The sequence below is a fragment of the Globicephala melas genome, chromosome 18 (assembly GCF_963455315.2).
Source record: "Globicephala melas chromosome 18, mGloMel1.2, whole genome shotgun sequence".
Classification (NCBI taxonomy): domain Eukaryota; kingdom Metazoa; phylum Chordata; class Mammalia; order Artiodactyla; family Delphinidae; genus Globicephala; species Globicephala melas.
In genome coordinates this window covers 52,547,387-52,553,373 of record NC_083331.1, presented here as the reverse complement: position 1 = coordinate 52,553,373, position 5,987 = coordinate 52,547,387, and positions in this window count along the sequence as shown.

Below are 5,987 nucleotides of genomic sequence, written 5' to 3'. Positions count from 1 at the left end.
TGAATGAAAATCACTTGTGATATTATTGGTTTATAACGAAGTTATTAATGTAAAAAATTTGTATTTTTTATTGTGGTAAAAAGTACATAAAATTTACCATCTTCAGCATTTCTAAGTATACAGTTCAGTAGCGTTAAGTATATTCACGTTCTTATATAACTAATCTCCGGAACTTTTCATCTTGTAAAACTGAAATTCTATACCCATTAAGCAACTTTCCATTTCTCCTTCTCCTCAGCCTCTGGCAACCACCATTCCACTATGTTGGTTTCTGTTTCTATGAATTTGACTACTCATAGATACGTCATGTAAATGGAATCATAGAGTATTTGTCTCGTGACCAACTGTGACTGGCATATTCAATTAGCATAATTACCTCAGGTCATGCATATTTTAGCATGTATCAGAATTTCCTTCTTTTTTAAGGCTGCATGATATAAAAGTTATGAAAATTTGAATGTTTATTCAGTTTTGTCTTTGTTCTTTTTTTTTTTTTTTTTTTTTTTGCGGTACGCGGGCCTCTCACTGCTGTGGCCTCTCCCGTCGCGGAGCACAGGCTCCGGACGCACAGGCTCAGCGGCCATGGCTCACGGGCCCAGCCGCTCCGCGGCATGTGGGATCCTCCCGGACAGGGGCACGAACCCGTGTCCCCTGCATCGGCAGGCGGACTCTCAACCACTTCGCCACCAGGGAAGCCCTATTCTTCTTTTTTTTTTATTAATCAAAAGATCCAGTTCCTTAAATGGAAGACCTTGCTATGTCTTCAAATTCTTTCATACTTATTAAAATTCCTCTTTGGGGGTTTTAACTCTTTAGCTTAAAGCTACAGGTCTTTGACCTTGGCTATACTGCTTGAGAGAGTGAGCAGGTTTTACAGTCATGTTTCCTACATAGTGGAAGATGGACCTCTTAAGGTCCTGGGCTGTGGCCGTTTGCTTCCGGGTCTGAGTGGTCCTCATCATCTGCCTTGTTGTCCTTGTACTGCCACCACAGCTGTGGTGACTGTGCTCTTGCACAGTCATTCTCCATTCTGTCCCCACAGGAATTGTCCTCTCTGCTGTCATATTCTGATATTCCAACCCCTCGGACACTTCTAAATGTGGCTGTCATGCTCTCATCTGTCTCTGAAGTTATTTCTATTGTGTTCTTCAACTTTTCTTCTCTTTCCATTTTTCTGCTTTCTTCTGCCTCCTAGAATTTCCCTGATACTTCTTGTTTTCTCAGGAAAAGGTTACTTTTTCAAGACATGTGAGCCACCTTCTTTTTTTCACTGAGCTCTGATTATTTGGTACAATTCCATTAAACTCCCCAAATATTTATAAAAAAATTCTGGGTAGCAGATTGAGAATGCAAAGACAAGCAGAAATGCCTGTATCCTTGAGGAGACCTTAAGCTTAAGCAGACATATATGCAGACAATCCAAAGCAATGTAGAAAACAGGGGGGGAGAAGAGCCCTGTGGCTTTTGTGAGGGGCACTGATGAGGAAGAACCTTGCCATATGTGGGAAAATTGGATCAGAGGGCAACATTTAAAATCACTCTTAAAGAATTACTACAAATTGGTTAGAAAAAAATATTTTTAACCTAATCTCTCTCCTTCTCAGTTATTTGCTTATATGGTAAAAATACACTTGGAAATGAATAGTCCCAGATTTTTTCCTTCCCACAAAGACACAGTGGTTAAAATCAGTAACTTTTCTCAGATGCATTTGTTATTTCTGGTTGTCCCATTGCCACTGCATTTCCTATAGGGATATCAGGTTTACTTTTGAGGTCTTCCGGGTCTGGTAGGTTAAAGAATCCCACAGGATACAAAGGGATGGATTATGACGAGCGAGTACACTATAAATTGTTATCAGTCATTTACATATAGGTGTGAATGAAGCAAATGGAAGAAGGTTTTGATAGGGACAGGAAGTTGAGAGGCAAGAGGGTAGGAGGAGGTTGGGAAGGAGATGGCTGAAGAGTCACTGGTGAAAGAGGAGTGGGGAATTTGAAGGATGGGGACCTCGAACAAGCTAAAGACTGGATTTTTTCTAGAAGTAGTCCTGTGTGTGCAAGAATGCCTTCTGAGTCATATTTTATTTGAACAGCGTAGGTGTAAGGAATCTCCAAGGTGGCCTCCAATAATCAGCAGCCCTTTTCCTCACCTGGGTTCCAAGCAAACTAATAAATAAAACAGAGAATAAATATGGGATATTAAAAAAACAAAAAACAAAAAACTCCCTTTGCCACTGGTAGAGTTCAGAGCTTTGGGCTTGTTACTATAGTGACCTTTCTGATCTTGGACCCAGAACTGGGCAGACTTGCTGTCTGCACCCCATCTTGGCAGTACTAGATTGGGGCAGGCCACTACACAAGGATAAGTCACCAAACTCTTCTCCACATTTACCAAGCACAAAGCCACTCTTCCTCCCTGGGACTGGAATGAGGAAGAGGCTGGAAAGATGGTAATATCCTTGCTTCACAGTAAGGAAGCCTAAGAAATAAGCAAGAGAAAAAGCTTCCCCTCTCCCCAATAAATTACTCTCAATTTATTATTTTTTTTAAACAGAAATCTAAACGTAAGTATGGATGGTGTTGCCTTTCAGTCTTTTTAGCTTCAACTTTTGCTTTGTCCTTTGTTTGGGGCATTGAAGCTTTCTCAGATTTTCAGTAGAGACTTTAAGTGTGACTAGTCTCCATCCCTCTTTGATCATTCTCATCTTAGCTCTTCCAGTTTTTAATTTTTTGGTTTTGTTTTGTTTTTGCTTATAGATGGACCACATTTCTTGAAACAGAATGCAGAAGAGTGTAGAAACTAGGTGCTTTCGAGTCCTTGATGCTATTGCCATCTGCTTTGGCACCTTTCAGCTCTTTGGTATTCAGAGTAGGTAGATTCTGTCAGGTGCAGTGCTGCTGGGCTTGCATCTCAGCATAGTGAATGTGGAAGTGGTAGCCTGTTTACCTGGTCTCCCCACTGCAGTGTGGTGAATTACTATGAGCCATTTAAATTAGCCTTTATATTTGTCTTACGGAGCCACCTCCTTCATCTTTCAGTTCCCTCTCTATAGTATTGCCCCTGTGAGGTTTATGGGAGCTGCAGGGACTTAAAGATGAAGCAAATGGCTCTCCAAGGAAATCTCCCTGGGAGGTGAGAACAACTTGGAGTTTGTGAATGCTTGGAGCTTGATTTTCACCGTGAGATGAGATCAATGTAAGGTAGAAATGTAATGAAACAACACTTCATCCCCGTGGGTAAAGTCAGATTGGTAACAGCTAGGTATTCTGAGAGTCAAGTTTCATAATCTGAATTGATTTCTAAAGAAATTTAGAAATCATCAGTTGTTACAATGCTATGAATATGTAAGAGAGGGGATTCTAATAGAAATGAGAACCAGTGCTATCAAAGCTAATTTGCTTCCTGTTTTGTTCTTGACATGACACAGTAGCTGAAGAGAGCTTTTACTTTTGTGTCTGTCCTTCGAATAAAAGGCAGTTTCAACAACATGTTTTAGAAAAGGAATTTTGGCATAGATGGTATATATTTGCAAAGCACATGGAGTAGTGACTGGCGTGTAGTGAGCACTGCATGAGGATTTTGTAAATAAAAAGTATTAGGGCTTCCCTGGTGGCGCAGTGGTTAAGAGTCCGCCTGCCTATGCAGGGGACACAGGTTCGTGCCCCGGTCTGGGAAGATCCCACATGCCGTGGAGTGGCTGGGCCTGTGAGCTGTGGCCGCTGAGCCTGCGTGTCCGGAGCCTGTGCTCCGCAACGGGAGAGGCCACAACTGTGAGAGGCCTGCGTACTGCAAAAAAAAAAAAAAAAGTATTAGGGTAAATCAAACCACATTTGCCAAAATTCACAAATGAGGATGAAAACTCTGGGCTTTGTTGATTTTATAGTTTAGGTAATCTTCCCTGTTTCATATCTTTTGGGATTAGCAGGGTCATTTCTGGTACCACTACGTTAAAGGTTCTTCTTCAATATCAATTAAACATTATTCACAAATAGCCTCTTCAGAGTTTCCCAAACTTTAAGGACATTATAGAGAAGACTAGTGAGAATTTATATATTAATAAATATAAAGTTTATGGTAGATTAACTGAAGATCAAGTGATTTAATTATGGACAAAAAAATGACATTGCTAATTTGCATAAGTGTCAGCCATAACAGTGCTGAAGATATTTGCCAAATTCAGGAATGAAAGGAAAAATTGTGTATTGGCACCCTATAATATATGTCTCCATAGAGGTTGGTTCTACATTTTTAGGTGCTTGGACTAGATAAAATAGATGAACCAAAGGCCTTAGAACCCAGTGATTTGGCTAATTTGCCCATGCTTATTTTATATACATATATAAAATAAATAAATATAATATATAGATATATAATAAATATAATAAATAAATATATATATATTCTACTCCGTGTGAGGCTCCATGTTAGTAATCTCATAAAAGCAGACGAGTATGAGAAGAGAGGAGATAGTTTCTAACCTATTGTGTTTCATGGAGGTTTTGAATTTAGTTGATTTGTACAATGATTAAATTTCTTCTGGAAACATTTTCACTTAGCATGTCTAGTTGGTTTATTAACTCTTCTTGAGCATCCTGAAACTTAAGGAAAGGGGAATGTTTATGTTTTCCACAAACTTCTATACTAGGAAATATTTATTTTTTATTTGAACTAAATGTTACAGTTTATTTCATCTTCATGATTACAGGCATTACAGGACAGGGTAAACAAGGAAAATAAAACAAATTCTTTTCTGCCCCCATTTAACCAGATGCAGCATTTTGGCATTTTTATGATACACAGGTTGACTTAATTCATTGACGGGTTAAAAGCTAGCAACAGCAAATCTTTGCAGTTTAGTATCTTCTTCCATAGCTATTTCAAGGATCTCAATTCCCGAACTACACTGAGTTCTGAAATGGTGTTCACCGCAGCATTCTTGAAGCTTTCGCATCTTAATTTGAGATCTGACACCTCTTGTTAAGGCAGGGAACTGTTAAAAGTTGTCTTCCTCTTGGCTAACCCCGTTCACCAACAACCTTAACAGTTAAGTTACTATATAAAAATAGAACCATGCTCCCAAGCATTGGTTGAAACTGTTGTCCTGGGAACCCTTTCCAGAGCATTAGCTCCGTGAGAGAAAAGAGAGGTCCTAACAAGTGGTTTCCATGAACAATAACAGTGTAGTAATGTCCTTCACAGCCTAACCCAAGAGGTCAGGCAACCTTGATCATCCCGACAAGCTTATCAGTATTCACATACAAGGTATATTTAAAATTGATCCCAGACCAAGTATTGCAACCATAATCCCGAAAAATCCCATTATTTAGCACACTGAGTTTCTATGAGAAGCCAAAGCCACAAATCGTCTCAAACCAGTGATGGTTCATCATCTTTTGCAAGTGAGAGAAAAACATCAAGAAGGTGGAAAGGAAACTTCTCCCTCCTAAACTCATCAAATCGCTCGATCGCTATCTTCACAGCTTTAATTGACACAATCCAGAGTCCTCAATCTCCTGATTTCCATTTTCAAGATGACTGTCAAGGTCGAGAAGAGCTTTGCCATGGCCCATGAACTCCAGTCCTTCAGTGGGAGCCTCCGTCTCCTCTACTGCTTTCTGAACGCACTGCTTGTAGTGCTTGAAGAGGTTGGTCCACGCGGCCTTGGAGCCCTCCCCGTAGAGGAATTTCGCGGCAAACCAGCGACTGAAGCATTTGCCTTAGGCGCGCTTCTCGGCGCGACCTCCCGCACGCGGTTCCTGGCGGCGGCGCCCTCGGATGGCGTCACTCTTAGGCGCGTCGCTGTACGAGAGGACGCACTACGCACTACGGAGGCCAAGAAGGAGTAGGAACCATTTTAAGATGCGTAGAGCAGGAGAGAAAGCGAAGGGGTGTGTTGTGAGAAAGGATGGAAGAAGGAGGAAGCGCTGCAGTTGAGTTTGAGAGTGTTCTGCCGACTAAGGACGAATCTCATGTGGTAAGAGCACAT